Source organism: Petaurus breviceps, unplaced genomic scaffold (assembly GCF_028583685.1).
Source record: "Petaurus breviceps papuanus isolate PSGF00001 unplaced genomic scaffold, PetGlider_PUasm1.0 126, whole genome shotgun sequence".
Classification (NCBI taxonomy): Eukaryota; Metazoa; Chordata; class Mammalia; order Diprotodontia; family Petauridae; genus Petaurus; species Petaurus breviceps.
The window spans coordinates 74,129,829-74,148,196 of NW_027185655.1; the positions used below are offsets into that span (position 1 = coordinate 74,129,829).

The 18,368-nt window shown below is 35.7% G+C and overlaps 1 pseudogene; it reads left to right on the top strand.

The window, feature by feature from the left end:
* Positions 1-9,005: 9,005 nt before the first annotated feature.
* Positions 9,006-10,137, top strand: LOC138171097 (methionine adenosyltransferase 2 subunit beta pseudogene; annotated as a pseudogene).
* Positions 10,138-18,368: the final 8,231 nt, after the last annotated feature.

The window sequence follows — 18,368 nt, forward strand, 5'->3', positions numbered from 1 at the left end:
TCCTCCAGCAGCTGAACCTCCACATGCTTCAGCTCGGCCCAGGGGAGGCAAGCATCCTCCAGTGGTCAGACCTGCACATGCTTCAGTGTATCCCTGGGGAAATGTAGAAAAACCCCATCTGGTCTCAGAACACACCAGGCACCACCATTTTTACCCCAGTTAAGTACCATGTAAGTTGTCAGACCCTTATAGCCTCCAGCTGCCAGCACCTGAGGTCCTAGAACACAAAGGCAGGGACCAGACCCCTGGTTCCCAACCCAAGAAGCTTGGACCAGTGCCTCCTGTGTTGCATCAGGAGAGCTCTACTTTAAAAGTCAGGAAATAGGAAAACAAGATGTGTTAAGCCCAGGTGGGGTTTTACTGCATTTCCCTGGGGTTATGCTGAAGGCCAGGGAGATTCATTTGCTGGAGGATACCTGCCCATCCAGAGTTTCACTAAAGTAGAGAAGGTCAGGTTCTAGTGGATACCTGCCCTCCAGGGCAATCAGACCCCACATATATCATGGTTCTCTAAGCTAGAATCTGCCAGTTCCCCTGACTGTGATATTACATGGGGGTCCTGGTGTTGGTACTTGCATTCTATACCTACCTGGGGCTCAGGATTTCCTGCTCGTTTGCTGAGGTGTGACTTTGTTGCTGGCGTTGGCAGGATGTCTCCCATCCTGGACTGCACTCACCTTTTGCAAGAATGAGAGTGACATTTCTTATTGTTCCTCAGTTTCCCAGGCTTAAAGACAGCTTCACCATGATTTTCTTCTGACTCCACTGTTCCAGGATTTTTCCTGGGGAGATTTTTCTGGGTTTTTCAGAGATGAGTAAGGAAAAGTGATAGGGACTTATTGTTTACTCTTCCATCTTGGCTTCCAGAAGACACAAACATTTTAAATAAAATATTAGCAAAGACATTATAGCAGCTTATCACAAAGATAAAAAGAACAGGTGGAATTTAGACAAGGAATGCAGGATAGGGTTCAATACTAGGAAAACTATCAGCATAGTTGACCATACCAATACCAAAATTAACAGAAATCATAGGATTATCTCAATAGATGCAAAAAAAGAGCTTCTGATAAAATACAGCACCCATTCCTGTTAAAAACACAACAGAGCATAAGAATCAATGGAGTTTTCCTTAAAATTATAAGCAGCATCTATCTAAAACCATCAGCAAGGACTATATGTATTAAGGATGAGCTAGAAGAATTTACACTAAGATCAGAGGTGAGAAAAGTATTTCCATTATCACCACAGTTGTTCAATATTGTACTAGAAATGTAGCAATTAGAATATTCAGTGAAGAAAAAATGTCATCACTCTTTGCAGATGTATATGAGGGTATACTTAGATAACTCTAGAGATCAAGTAAATAACTACTTGAAATGCTAAACAACTTGAGCAAAGTTGCAAGGATATTAAATAGACCCACATAAATAATCAGCATATAGATAGATAGATAGATACATAGATAGATAGATAGATAGATAGATAGATGATAGATAGATAGATGTATATGTGTATATATATATATATATATATATATATAACTAACAATGTCCAACAGCAAAAGATAGAAAGAGAAATCCCATTTAATGTTACTGCAGACATCATAAAATACTGAGGAGCCTCCCTGCTGAAACAAACCCAGGAACTATATGAACACAATCACAAAACATTTTTCACACAAATAAAGTCAAATCTAAATAACTGGAATAAGATCACTTGTTCATGGGTAGGCTGAGTTAACATAATGAAAATGACAATTTTACCTAAATTATTTTACTTATTCAGTGCCATACCAAACAAACTACAAAAAAAAATATTTTATAAAGCTAAAAGAAATAAAGAAACAAAATTCATCTGGAAGAACAAAACAGAATATCAAGGAAATTAATGAAAAGGAATGCAAGTGGCCTCACTATAACAGATCTTAAATTGTATAATAAACCAGTAATCATCAAAACTACTTGGTACTGGCTAAGAAACAGAGTGGTGGATCAATGGAATAGTTTATGTACACAAGACACAATAGACAAAGACTGTAGCAATATACTATTTGATAAACCCAAAGAATCCAGCTTCTGGAATAAGAACTCACTACTTGACAAAAACTACTGGGAAAACTGGAAAATATTACCATAGAAACTAGACATAGATGAACATCTTACACCATAAATCAAAATGAAGTCAAAGTATGATTACTTAAATGTAAACGCTGATACTATAAGCAAACTGAGAGAGCAAGGAATAGTTTACCTATAAGATTTATAAAGAATGAAAAGATTTATGACAAAACAAGGGATAGAAAACCTAAATGTATAATTCTGATAACACTAAATTAAAGAGGCTTTGCACAAAGAAAGCCAGTGAAAACAAGATTAGAAGGGAAGCAGAAACATGGGGGGAAAAAATTTACAGTCAATGTCTCTGATAAAAGCTTCATTTCTAAATATGTAGAGAGAACTGATTCAAATTTATAAGAATGCAAGTCATTCCCCAATTGATCAATGGTCAAAGAAAATGAACAGACAGATTTTAGAGAAAGAAATTAAAACTAACTCTAGTCATATGAAAAAAAAAGCTCTAAATATCTATTGCTTAGAGAAATGCAAATCAAAACATCTCTTAGGTAGTACATCACACCTATCTGACTAACATGACAAAACAGAAAAATGAAAAATGTTGGAGATGTGGGAAAATTGGATCACTAATGCATTGTTGGTGAAGTTATGAGCTGATCCAATCATTCTGGAGAGAAATTTGGAACTATGCTGAAAGAGCTGTAAAATTGTGCATACCTTTTGATCCAGCAATACCACTTCTAGGTCTCTATGCCAATGAGCTCATGCAAATGAAAAAAGGATCCACATGTGCAAAAAATATTTATAACAGCTCTTTTTGTGGTAGCAAAGAATTGGAAATTGAAGGGATGCCCACTAATTGGGGAATGGTTAAACAAGTTGGAGTATATGAATGTAATGGTGCTATTGTGCTGTAAGAAATGATGAGCAGGCAGACTTCAGAAAAATCTGGAAAAACTTGCATGAGCTGATAGTGAGTGAGGGGAGCAGAACCAAAAGAACATTAAACACAGGAACAGAAATATTGTATAATAAACAATTTGAGAGGGTTAATTCTTCTCAGCAATACAAATATCTAAGACAATTCCAAAAGATTCATGATGGAACATGCTATCCACACAGAGAGAAAGAACTATGGAGTCCAAATGATGTTTGAAGCATTCTACTTTCTCTTCTTTCTTTGCTTCTTCTTTGTCATGATTTTTTCTATTTTTATGACTAGTGTAGAAAGATATTTAATATGATTATGCATGTAAAGCCTATATCAGATTGCATGTCATTTTGGGGAAGGGGTGAGAAAGGAGGAGAAGAAAATTTAGACCTCAAAATCTTATAGACGTGAATGCTGAAAAATAAAAACAAATAAATAAATAAAATTTTAAAAGATCTTGTAGAAGAGAATATGAAAAACTAAATATATTATATGTGTGTATGAACATTAAATAATTGAAGAGACAGATGTGACTGAAAAATGACTAGACAACAGCAGTCTTTGCCAAGAAAACCCTAAATGGTTGAAAAAGAGTCAAACAGCTGAAATGACTAAATAACATTCACCCTTGTCTGCTTTGTGTCATTAAAAAATTCTAAATAGCCTTTCTATTGTTATTTTATCATCATTATCCTTGTTTGCTCTATTTGATTGCCTCTCATGAATTTCTATTTCCTGGAGTATTTGAGAAACTGTTTTTTTCAGGTCCAGTTTTCTTTCTAGTCATGCTTCAGATAACTGTCTTTAAACTGAATGTCCCTTTTTTCATTAATGGCTTGACTTATGTTCACTTTAAGTTGTAACTTGAGATCCTTAGCTTTTTGAAACATGTTATTCCATTCTCTCTTTAGTTTCTTATGGATTTCCTTTACATTTGAAGGCCTTTCTCATGGTGACCTACAGAATTTGTTGTTCCTTTTTTTGAATTGTTCTGTTTAACTACTTTTTGTTTTGTAATTTGCAATATAGAAGGGTATATATTTTTATTGTTGGGAATATTTTTTTCATGTTAGTCAAGGGTGTATTGTTGTTGTTATTGTTGTTTAGTTTTGTCTTCCTAGAAGAAATTTGTGAATGTTTTCATTTAGCACTTTCCACTATCTCACCCCAAAAGACTTCTGAGTATACAGAACTGACCCCATCTGGATGTTAGGTTCTTTCCTTCAGTCTTAGAGGAGTGGTACACATCTCCTCTTGTTTCTCAGTTTTCTGGCTGAGCTGTTATAATAGTAATTTAATTAGGAGATCCCCTTGTATTGGCAAGCACTTAGCTTAAGAGAGTACTGAGTAGTGACTGATGAAATTGTAACTTACTTGTTATAATGGGAATGTAAATTTTAAAGATATTCCCTGCCCCTAGGCTAAAGTGCACCTGGAGCCTGGGGTGGGAGGCTTGTTTTTCAGTTGATACTTTTTGATTGGTCAGTGGGTCCAAAAGGTTGTTGCATTCTCTGAGCCAGGAGAAGGCTATATAAGCCCTGATGTGTAGCTTTGTTTTGGGGCTCACTTTGAGAAATGGTCTGTGATTTGATCAGATGAAACTCTGGGAAGCCGTTGTCCAGGGTCCCCCGGCTTTGAAATCCAGATGTTGTTTGGTATGGATGTAATGATTGGACAGTTTGGAAATCTGTCTACTTGATCTGTTTCTGTCTTGATAATTCTGTCTGTATATTCTGAAGTTCGGGGTGCTGACCTCTTTCCCCTGAACTAGGTAAACAATACATATTTGACTGATTAAATCAAGCTTGTTAACCCATTTTGAGTCGCTTTCCTTTATCAAAGCAGATTCAAGAACCTGTGGTGGCAGCGACCCTGGGGACACTGGGGTGCTTGCTGCCATACTTGTGACCTAGGGGTGGATGGCCTTTGCACTTTCCCCTACCCCTTAAGAGGGTACTGAGTAGTAACTGATAAAATTGTAACTTACTTGTGACCTAAGAGTGGATGGCCTTTTTACTTTCCACTACCCCCTTAAGAGGGTACTGAATAGTGACTGATGTTATTGTAACTTAATAGCACCCATGGGTGGAGCACTTTGACTTTTGTACTTTATGATTGAATTAACAACTTTGTGATTGACTAAATGAATGTACTTTGCTTAAAACTATGTGACACTTTGGTGAAAATGATGTGCTTATGTTAGTCATAATTTGTAACATTGTGAATGCTGTACCTTGATTTTCATTGAATGTTTTGTCTTAGTTTGTTACTGAATAAATAGACAGTTTACTATATTGTATAATCAGAACCTTGAAAGCTATTCACAATAGCAGTCCTCTGGAAAGCTGCTTATACTTTACTTTACATCTGTGCTGTAGCCCAGAACACTGCCAGAAATCTTGCCTGACAAGCATCTTCATTTTATTTTCCTATGGCACTGAGAGGTCAGAGATGTATAGATGAGCTCTCTTACAAGCCCATAAACTGACTTGTGCAGCCCTGCTTATATGGTGGAGGGTGCAGGATGAGAAGTTGAGTGAACAACAGTTACCAATTAGGGATTAACTTTGTCAGGTCTGAGTTCATAGGGTCTTTTTTCCCTACCTTTGTGGTGGTTCTTCATGTCCTAGACCACAATTAAAGCTAAAAATTGTATATAATTCTTTTTTTTTGGAGAGTTTTAAGAGCCTGGGAGAATTGAGTAAAATTTCTAGTCTTTCAATGCATTGGTGATGCCCAAGGAATTTTCAGAGATACACATTAGAAAAACAATTTGAGGATACTGAATTAAGTATTCACTACTATCAAGAGCAAAGTTTAGTCTATGAAAGACAAACAGAATTAGGTTGTATAGTTCAATGTTTCTCTCTCTCTGTCTCTCTCTCTCTCTCTGTCTCTGTCTCTCTGTCTCTCTCTCTGTCTCTGTCTCTGTCTCTCTCTCTGTCTCTCTCTCTGTGTCTCTCTCTCTCTCTGTCTCTCTCTCTCTGTCTCTCTCTCTCTCTCTCTGTCTCTCTCTCTCTTGCTTTTTGGAGGTGGGAAGGTAGGGCAATTGGGGTTGTGACTTGCCCAAGGTCACAAAACTAGTTTTGTGTTAAATGTCTGAGGAGGGATTTGAACTCAAGTCTTCCTGACTTCAGGGCCAGTGCTCTATTCATTATGCCATCTAGCTGCCCTATTTTTAATTCTCTTAGAGTGGGTAGCATGCATATGCATGGGAACTATAGTGTTAGACCTGAGCTCATTTGGGAATTAGGGTGCCCAGTTAATATAGGGTACACAGGGTTGATGTCACTCCATCATCATTTTACCTCTGAAGAGAGGAAATTACTCTTTTATCAGCCAACTCCAACCTGAGCAATCCCAGCCTTGGGCTATCTAGAAAGAAGAATATGTTTCCACCCACTCCTAAGCAGAATACAATCTAAGGTATCTTAGATTAAATTACTTGTGAGATTGTATGGGGGCTGGCCAGGATTGTCAATGAAATATCATTATCAGTAATGCCCTTCTGGAGAAAAACTGAATTTGAAGTCAGGACCTTGGAAGAAGGGGCTTGGGGGAAGCTCTGAGTCTCCAAGAACATTGGTTATTAATAATGATTTTTCATATCCCCCATTTGATTCTAAAGAGATGTGTAGCCTCCTCAATGAATCACTAACTGATATGGCCAATAATTCATAAAGGGTTATGGGACTTATGATGGGTAACAGTGTGGAGATGCAGGGGAGAAATTGATCAACACATTGACAAATCAAAGTGTGCCGTCCCATTTAGTAAGTAGACCTTAGAGATAAAAGACATAAAGGGAAAAGAAAACAATGAATAAAATTGTCCTTTTAAGGTTCATAAATCTCATTTCATCATATTTCTGTTGGGTTTTCTGAACACCATCTAATTGACTTCTCTAGTCTGAGTGTGTTCTAAGCAGTTTCCAGCTGACAGTTTCTTAGACTCAGGTCAATGGTTGAGAACCTCTTTCTTTGTTAAAAATCTCCTACAAAATTAGTTTTAAAGCAATTTTGAATTACTTTGCCAATAACCAGGTCAAATGATGGAAGTTTTCAGTCAACCTGTCTCTATTATTATAAAATGAAATTTGGAAACTTGACCATTTATCATGTTGATATATCTACAAAATTCAAATATAAACAGAAAAATTATAACCCAGTTTTATACTTTGCATTATTCATTATTTACTCCCACATTTAGAGGATGATATTCTGCTAAGGAATTAATAACAAAACGCCTTCTATAAGAAGATGAACTCCAATATATAAATCAATTCATTTAAAAGTTCCCAGATTAACTGGTGATTAACAATAGTAAGGAAAGGTTCAGGAAAAGTATACATAAATACATTGAATAATCAGTTTTAAAACAGTGTGTATCAAGTAAAACATTTCTAACTTCTAGCCATGTTCAAATAAATAATACCAAATTAAAATGTATATTTCTTTTTTTTTTTTGCAGGGCATTTGGTATTAAGTGACTGGCCCAAGGTCACATGGCTAGCTTTTGTGTTAAGTGTCTGAGACTGGATTTGAACACAGGTACTGCTGACTCCAGGGCTAGTGCTCTATTCACTGTGTCATCTAGCCACCCCAATGTATGTTTCTTTTAGGACCACAAACCATTCTTTACTTATTGTAACAGAAATGAGACAGTTAATTTATACAGGAATATATTGCTGATCTTATTATAGTAATTCAGAGATGTTCCAGTATCAATCTATTATTTAATAGATTTAATATTGTGCTTACAAAACTTTTAGATTATAGAAATTTACCATAGAAGAATTAGAAAATAAATAATACAGTAAGGGAATAATGCTTCCCTAACTTTATGTCAATTCAAGGCAGAAATTATGTATATAGCCTATTGTGTTGATCCAGGCTTAGAGGCAGCCAGGTGTCATATGGAGAAACTGAGTCAGAAGTACCCTACTATAGCTCATGTGAATAGTCGTTCTCCCAGCCTTTCCCTTGAGAACACCTCTGCAGTTCATAGATATAAAAGCCTGTAGGGTTTCTGACATCTTGGATTATTGGCTCAATAGCATTCCTTGATGATCATACCTGGAGTCAGAAAAAGAATAATATCAGTTAACAGTGCCATAAGATCTTGAACAGCAAGCTTCAGTAATCATTTTCTGGTGGATTCACCTCTCAAGGATCATATATCTGATGATAATCTCACAATGATAATAGTAGGAGAGTCATCACAGAAAAATACTACTGCTCTCAGAATCCTTTTAAACAATGGGAACATCTTAAAGGTGAGTGCTAAGTAGTTTGCATACATTTCTATACCTGTTCTAATTCCAGATTAAATACCAAACATAAGTAAAATGAGATTTCCCATCCAGATAACAAGAGAGCACATAAGTTACTGCTCTTCACTAACATAACTTTCTGTACTGAAATCCAGTTCCTTAAAACAAAGCAAAAAGGGGTTCTTGGCTCTGTGTGTATACATACATACACATGTGTATGTATGTATGAATGTATGTATGTGTGTATATAATGTTCAAACACTAATTTTAGCTCTTCTTTAGGTGATGGAGTGACTATAAATTTAGGTCAGAGCAGCAAGATCTTTCCCATTTACCAATCATTACAGTAATTTAGGTGATTTAGTATTCATCCCTAGCCTTATTATTCTGTTGTAGCTTCCATTGAGCTTCTGACTTTGTTTCTCTGAAAGTATTCCTTTAAGGCCAGCCCAAGGACACAAAAATCCTGGGAATGAAACTCAGAAATCCACAATAGGTTGGGACATAAATTGTTAGAAATAGCATTTGTTATTGCAATAAACTAACAGGCAAATGAAATTTTAAATGTCTCCTAAAAGAAATCACACAAAATATTTTTACAAGACATTTCTTTGTAAAAGTGTTTCCATTTCTTTTTAAAGAGTACTTAAGAAAACCTAGTGGGAGGCTCTCCAGATGCTGGTGGCTGTGGATCTGAAACTGATTGGAGGAAGGTGGTGCCACCATGGCTGTGGGGACGGTGGGTCAGGAGAAGGAGCTGACCATCTAACTTTGTCCACAGGATCTGCCAACTGATGTAGGAGGATATTAAATGTCCATAGTAGACGTTCTTTGATTACTGATGCCACTGGCCTACTTGGCAGAGCTGTGTACAAAGAGTTTGAACAGAACAATTAGCATGCAGTTGACTGTGGATACAGTAGAGCTCTACTTAGATGTGAACCAATCAATCTTTTGGATACTCATGCAGGTCATGATATCATTCAGGATTTTCAGCCCCATGTCATAGTATATTGTGCAAAAAAAGCAGAAAGGCCAGATGTTGTAGAGAATCAAGCAGATGCTGCCTCTCAGTTTAATGTGGATACTTCAGGGGTTAGCAAAGGAAGCAGCAGGAATTGGACCATTTCTGATATAAATTGGCTCAGATTATATGTTTGATGGAACAAATCCACATTATACTGAAGGGGACACTCCAAATCCCTTAAATTTTTATGGTAAAACCAAACTAGAAGGAGAAAGAGTTGTCTTGGACAACAATGTTGGTGTAGCAGTCCTGCAAGTCCTTGTTCTGTATGGAGAAATTGAAACCTGGAAGAAAGTGTTATTGCTATTATGTATGATAAAGTTCAGTTCAACAACAAATCCGGTAAAATGGACCACTGGCAGCAGAGGTTCCCACAAATGTTAAGGATGTTGCCAGTGTTTGCCAGCAACTGGAAGAGAAGAGGATGCTGGATCCTACAATCAAGGGATCCTTCCATTGGTCTGGCAATGAACAAATGACCAAATATGAAATAGCATGTGCTATTGCATGTGCTTTTAACCTTCCTAATAGTCACTTAAGACCTAGCACTGACAGCCCGGTCTTAGGAGCTCCACATCCAAGAAATGCTCAATGCAACTGCTCCAAATTAGAGACCATGGGCATTGGCCAATGAACACCATTTTGAATTGGTATAAAAGAATCACTTGGGCCTTCTCTCATTGACAAGAGATAGAGACAAACAGTTTTCCATTCGTTTATATTTTTAGTACAAAAAGTACAGTATGTGGAACTTTTTAAAGAAAAAAAGAAAATAGTTTTATATGAGTGTTCTTCAGTCGTGACGCTTAATGATTTTTCTGATAAATGATATTGCTCTTGCACTAATGAAACGGTTACCTAAAGGAGCTAATAAAAGAGCCCTGATCAAAATAATCATCTTTCCTTTTATCATTTTGTTTCTACTGGCTTAACTTGTTGGAGAAGGGCAAATTATGATTCTTAAAATATCTTATGGCCAGGATAAAGCAGGTCCACAAAAGACTTTCTTTTGGATGCAATGCATTGTCCATACTGCTGACCTCTGCAACTGATAATTTTATGCACCTGAGTTTAATCAGTTCTTCATCACCAAAAAGAAAAATAAATCATTTTTACAGTTATTGTTCTAACATGAATTAAACTGATGTGAAATTCATTGGCGTTTATTATTTCATTGCTTTGAGCTCAGATCAATTGTTCTTAAGTAAAACTTTTGCAACTTGAGTGCAGTTTTAATGCTTAAAATATATTTTCAGAACGTTATGTATCTTGAAACATCTGTAGCTCAATGCTTCCTACATTTGCAGCAAAATACAGTGAACTACCATTTGAATGGGTTCTTTTGTGTATTTTTCCAACCCTTTTTTCACTCCACGTCTCTAAATGATGTTTTGAATCTGTTGCTGTACTTTGACATTGTTTTAGTCTGATAATGAACTATCTAAGTTTTTTACTAGTCATGAACAACAATAAATATGTATCACTGGCAAAAAAAGCTTAAAATTTGTTGTGATGGTGAAAGGAAAAATCACTAAAATTTAATGAAGTAAATTAATTGGAAACCTCTACAATTGGAACTTATCAAAATGAGTTGGTTAAAATGTCTTTTAAGTAACATAAATCCCCAAAGTACTATAAAAAACTAAATTCCCACTTACCAAAAAATTGCTAGTTACCAAAATTCTGTAGTCTAAAAGGTATTTGTAATGGGGAAAAGAAATTCATTTTTTTATAAGCCAAGAACATACACAATTAAATGAGCCTAACCACAATAAAATAGTTTATGAGGCCTTTAAATAATTATTCTGTATCTTTTCTTCTCTTTGCCATTAAATACATTACTAGAAATTAAGAAAACAATTTCATTCTGGATTCTCATATAGATAGTGAACATGGTAGTTCACAAATCTCCAAATTAACAGACACACATGCATGTTTATATACACATATATCCTTAGATGAAGTGGATTTGAAAATCACAACCCCTATTTTGTGCAAGGACTTAGAATCTCATAACACAGAAAACTCTTGTACAGTGTTGATAAGAATCACAAAGGATATTTTACAAGGTCTTTTCTTTCCATAATTACCAGTTTTCCTTTTCACAAAAATACCTTTGTAAACAATAACTCCAAATAGTTTAGTTAACAATCTCATAATTTTTATAAGTGAAAGCCAGATATTTTTAGGTGAAACTTCCTTTTATTTAAATTGTCTATATTTATAGACAAAACTTGGAGGTTTATGATTTCTTAAGTTATAATGCTTCAGAATATTGCAACACATGGTCAGTAGGGCAGATAGAATGACATAACAACTTCCTACCTCATTCATTCTCTTTTTTTGAAACTAAAATTCTTAATCTAACAACATCTAGATTATAAGAGAAATTGCTTTTCTAACAATATAGGTGGTACAGTTGTTTACCAAATTATACAATACAAGAAAATTTAGAAATACTATGAACAAATATCACTTTTTTTTAAAATAACTTTAAAAAAACTTGAAACAAGACAATTAGTTACCCTTCAGGTGACCTTAATTTAGTTTGATGCTCTTCCAAATTATCTTCCACAGAAAATCATTCATCTCACCACCATTGTCATTGTATACTGATCACATCTAAAAACCCATATAAAGTCACCAAGTATGAAGCAATTACATCTAATTAAAGATATAATAAAAATAGTTAACATTCAGATTGCATTTGTCCTATGCCAAGCACTGTGCCAAACACTTTACAATTATGTGATCCTCACAATAAACCCACTTTTCCTGGACTATAGAGTTAATTGCAACCCAGGGAATTTTCTTCATTAATCTACATATCACAAAATTCAGGTGTTCTCTAGGAAATCAAAGAGTTGCAAATTTCTCATACAAACCTACACTGTCTATTCCTAATACCAATAAAGGAAGAAGCTTCTGTAACAAATTCTTTTAAAAAATCTTTTATGTTTTAGTGATTACAAATGTTTTTAGGAGACATGCAGGCTTATGTTCCTATTGAAACACAAGAGTATCATTCCATCTACTCCCAAACCCTATTAATAGATTACAAAGGCTTGACTGCTTTAATTAACACAGTATTCCAAATTAAAAATTGTACTTACTCCTTTTTTTGTCCTGTTTCTCTTTACATTTTAAAATCTGGAGAGAGTTGACACTTTTTAATTTACAAATCAAAAGACCTGTATTTATGTCCCAACTTTCACAAACAATATATATAAACACAACTTTATGTATGTATGTATGTGTGTGTGTGTATACATACAGCTTTTGCAATGTTAATAGAAATTTTAAACAAAACACTGAAATCCTAAAGTGATTGCATTTAAGGCTGGATATAAAAACCCTGATCAAAGTGTCTTAAAAAACAACAACAAAAAAAATCCAAAACAACAACAAGAAAAGCAGCTTTAGTTTTGCAATTTTAAACACATTGCTCTGCTATCAGACATATGGGGGAGGGGAGTGAAAAGGCAGTTCTCTTGATTTAGTTTAAACATAATATACAAACTTTAGCTTTGGGAACTAATTAATACTGAATTCACATAATTTTGGAGTAACAGAAATCTCTCAGCTTTCCTCATCAGGCCTTGTTCTCTTTGGGCAGCTCAGTCTTAATCTTTATCAGTTTAAAGCTACTGCTGGAGCTTGATCCAAAGGGAGAAAAATGGCATTTTTATCAGAGAGAAAGATCTCTTTTCTGATTCCTATGGTTGTAATGGAAATGCAAATTTAAAGATCTTCCCTGCCCCTAGGCTAAAGTGCACCTGGAGGCTGGGCTGGGAGGCTTGTTTTTCAGTAGATACTTCTTGATTGACCAGTGGGTCCAGAAGGTTGTTACATTCTCTGAGCCAGGAGAAGGCTATATAAGCCCTGATGTGTAGCTTTGTTTTGGGGCTCACTTTGAGAAGTGTTCTGTGATTTGATATGGATTCTGGGAAGCCGTTGTCCTGAGCCCCCCTGGCTTTGAAAAAACCCAGATGTTGAAACCCAGATGTTGACTGGGTATGGATGTAATGACTGGACAGTTTGGAAAGCTGTCTACTTGATCTGTTTCTATCTTGATAATTCTGTTTGTGTACTTTGAAGTTCGGGGTGCTGACCTTTTCCCCTGAACAAGGTAAATGATATATGTCTGACTGATTGAAGTAAGCTTGTTAACCCATTTTGAGTTGCTTTCCTTTATCAAAGCAGATCCAAGAACCTGTGGTGGCAGCAAACCCTGAGGACACTTGGGGTGCTTGCTGCTACAATGGTGCATAAAATCTTGAACTCTTCCTGAATCTTCCTACTGGATCTGGTGTTCAGCTAAGGCCATAAGCCTTCCATTATCTCTATGATTGAATCTCTTGTTACCTTTAACCTAGTCTAGCCCTCCATTATCTATTTCCTATCCTTGATCCCATCAAAATCCCATTCTCTGGGTTCCAGAAGTCCCATCAAGTCCTCCTTAGACTCCTCCTCAAGACCCTCCCTAGACCCACCCTTCCAGACTACTAGACTACACTTAGATCCCTCCCACAAACTTTCTGTATATAAGATCCATCTTGCCTCCATAAAGTGGCTCAGATTCAATCAAGCTCAGACTCAGTCTGTGTCAGATTGTTCTGGCCCACTTGTCAATACAAGTGAAACAAATTCTCAGGCTCCTTAAGAGTCTACCCATTGGGGCAAGGAGGTGGCAGAGTGAATGGAGCTGGCCCTGGAGTCAGGAGGATCTGAGTTCAGATCCAGCCTCAGACACTTAACACAAAAACTACCCGTGTGACCTTGGTCAAGTCATTTAACCACAATTGCCCTCCAAGAAAGCAACACAAAAAAAAAGTCTACCCATTATGGCAAATCTTTAATAAGCTTTGCTTTTCTTTGGCTTAGAAAAGACTTGAGTCATATTCATTCAGCAGGACCCAGAATGTCAGTATTTCAGGGTCTTGAGCACCCCTAAACCCAAAACCTCAACAATTCCACCTCCCAAACTAACTCCTGAGAGAGTCTCACCCTGTTTTTCAGTTTCATTAGTTGTTATCTAACTTTATTTTGGTAGCTCCAACTTGGCCAGTGCTGGGACCCACCACTGTGTTCCCCCCTCAAAAAAAGTCAATCTCCAACTGAAAGTCTAAGGTGGGAGTTCTTTCCCAGTGTTCTCTCTAAGTGCATTTAGAAGTTTTCTGGCTGGCTACATTTTAAATCTTTCAAGCACAAACCACAGTCATTATAAACAAGCACAGACAAATTGACAAGACAAAGTGCACAAATCTAATCTTCTTGTTGACTTTTCAGACAGTTTATTTTTAAGATATACAAGTTTAAACAAATTTAGAAACCAATTTAGATTTAGACTGGTCAAAATTCATGGTTACCTTTAGTTATTTTAATTTTTCCCACATATCCTTCTAAGCTTCAACTTCAGATTATAATACAATTCATCATATGCCACTTACTTTTACCTAATTGCAGGGGTTTGCCTTTCAGAGAAGACCTATGCAAGTGATCTCTGTTCCCAGAGTCAGCTCAGAGTGAAAAATTCAGAATGGATTGAACAGGCAAGAGTTTGAAGTCACGAGCAGGGGATAAAGAAGGGACTTACTCCATTAGGGCTGGAACTTTCAGGAGAATAAGTCCAGGAACCTAGTACCAGCACTACAGGGAGGAGAGTCCAGTTTCTAGTTCCCTGTCCTAATTTGAGTCATGGCACTAAAATGTCAACCTGTAGAATGATCTAAGAAAGACAAATAGAATCAGGTTCATTGTTTATTTCTCTCAAAGTGGATGGCATGAATGTGCATGGCAGCTGCAGTGTTGGAACTGAGCTCATTCTGGGGTTAGGATGCACAGGGTTGATGTCACTCCATCATTTTATCTCTGAACAGAGGAAATGATTCTTTTATCAGACAGCCCCAGCCATACCTGAGCACTCCCAGCTTTGGGCTATCTAGATAGAAGAATCTGTCTCCACCCAAGCCTGAGCAGAACACCATGGGAGCTTCCCTACCTTAGATTAACTTACTTTTAAATTAAATTAATCTTGGGTGGGAGCTGACCGAGATAAGGATTGTCAATTCAATCCTATTATCTGTAAAGTCCTTCTGAAGAAAAACTGAACTTAAATTCAGAACTTTGGAAGAAGGGGACTGGGGAAAGCTCTGAATTTCCAAGATTTTGGTTATAAATAATCATTTTTACACTACAGAATAATGCAACAGGGCAAAAAGTTTAAAAGCACAAAAATACTCCTTAGCTTTGAAACAAACCCAAGTACTAAAAAGGAAATTAAGCAAACAAACTTTGATTATACCAGTTAGGGATAATGATTAGTCAAGAGAGCTGGGCTCTCTGAATCCAAGAGTGACTTTAATAATAGTTTAAGTCTCACTTATCCTTAGGCCTTTCTCTCCCATAATTTCTCTTTCTATTTGAAAAATTCTAACATTTTTAGAGGTCTTCACAATAATAACAGGTTATTTATTAATTGAAAGTCTTCAAATTTGTAAATATAACCTTATGTCATTTGGGCTTCCTTTTTGAGTAATACTACTATTATTTAGGAACAAACATTCATTTATTTATTTATTTATTTATTTATTTGTGCATGCTATATGCCTATATGCCATATATATACTATATGCCAGGTACCTTGCTAAACATTTTACAAATATTATCTCATCTGATCCCTAAAACAAAGAGGTGGATGCTATTGGTATCATCCCCCATTTTACAGTTAGTGATAATATGTGAGACCTACTTAAATAACTTGCTGTTAGCTATCTGGTGATTATCAGAGACCAAAATTGAACTCGTCTTCCTGGCTTCAGGTTCAGTCCTTTATCTCTATTCCATCTATAATTGAGAAAGCTGATGTTAAGTAATGACTTCAGTCATACAACTAATGTAATAAGTAAATAGTCAGTACTACATAAATATTAAGCACCTAAGCATTTGTATCACTAGGATAAAGATATGAAAAAGAAAGACAGGCACTGCCCTCAATTTGCTTACCATCCTTTGCAGGAAGGCAAACTACAAAAGAAAGCTATAAATTGTAGAAGACTAAAGAATGGTGGAGAAAAAGGAATGAAGGCATGATGGTCTTGTCTAAGTGATGAAGCTGGTTAGAAATAAAAAATTAAAAGGATTTTGAGGCCATTTTAAAAGGATGCTTTGGGACAAGTTCTCTGTTCTGCCCTGTGGTCCTCTAATTAGAGGATATTGAGGGTACTGATGGAGTCTGAGTACCAAAGCTCATGTTATATCACAAGAAGATGAGTTTTCTAATGAGGAGTTTTCCTAAGGGCATAGTGGAATATATCCAAGGAGTACAGCCAGAATCAGATATTGGTTTCAAACTTCAATCTTCTGACTCTATATATACCATTCATCTTTTATTCCACAATAAATTTCTTGAAGTAAATGTTTACAATGCTTTGACATAAGTTTAAGTCTCAGGAGCCTATTTCTCTTTTCTACTTCACACTGATAAAGTGCATCTATTCTGTAGTTTGGGGCAATTTAAAGTGACCCATAGAGCTAACACCTCATTGTAAATCCCTGATATAAAACTACACCACATGGGTAAAACAAGGGTGTCCATTATCACCACTGCTATTCAATATTGTGCTAGAAATATTAGCTTTAGCAATAAGAAAAAGAAATTGAAAGAGTAAGAATGGGCAATGAAGAAACAAAATTATCACTCTTTTCAGATGATATGATGGTATACTTAGAGAATCCTAATCAACTAAATAAACAACTTGAAATAATTAGCAATTTTAGCAATGTTGCAGGATATTAAATGAACCCACATAAATCATTGGCATTTCTATATATTACAAAGTGGGAAAAGCAAGAAATAAAAAGATAAATTCCATATAAATTTACTCTAGACATTATAAAACATTTAGGCGTCTGCCTTCCAATACAAACCCAGGAACTATATGAACACAATTATAAAACACTTTTCACACAAATAAAATCAGATCTAGATAATTGGGAAAGTATTACTTACTCATGGGAAAGTTAAGTTAATATAATAAAATTTATCACACTACCTAAATTATTTTGCGGATTAATGCCATTATCAATTAAACTGGCAAAAATATTTTATAGAGCTGGAAAAAATAATAGAAAAATTCATGTGGAAGAACAAAAGGTCCAGAATATCAAGGGAATTTTGAAGAGAAATGTAAGGGAAAGTGGCCTACCTATACCAGATTTAAAACTGTGTTATTAAGTAGCAATCAACAAAACCAGTTGGTACTGGCTAAGAAATGGTGTGGTGGATCAGTGGAATAGGTTAGACACACAAGAAAGTATTCAGTGACTATCATAATCTACTGTTTGATAAACCCAAAGACTCCAGCTTTGGGATAAGAACTCACTACTTGACAAAAACTACTGGGAAAACTGTAAATAATATGGCAGAAACTAGGCATAGACCAACATCTTGCACCATATACCATGAGAAAGTTAAAATGGTTACATGATTTAGACATAAAGGGTAGTACTATAAACAAATTAGCAGAGCAAGGAATAGTTTACCTATCAGATTTATAGACAATGGAGGAATTTATGATCAAACAAGGGATAGAGAACATTATGAAATGCAAAATGAATAATTTTGATTACATTAAATTAAAAAGGTTTTGTACAGACAATGACAATGCAACCAAAATTAGAAGAGAAGTCAAAACCTGGGAAACAATTTTTATAGCCAGTGCCTCTGATACAGGTCATATTTACAAAATATATAGAGAAATGAGTCAAATTTATCCAAATACAAGTCATTCTCTAACTGACTAATGGTCAAAGGATATGAACAGGCAGTTTTCTGAGGAAGAAATTAAAGCTACCATTAGTCATATGAAAAAATGCTCTAAATCACTATTGATTAAAGAAATGGAAATTAAAATGGTTCTGAGGTACCTCATCACACCTAACATAACAAAACAAGAAAATGATAATTGTTGGAGAAGATGTGGGAAAAATCTAAAACTAATGCATTGTTGGCAAAGTTCTAAATTGTTCCAACCATTCTGGAGAAAAAAATAGAACTAT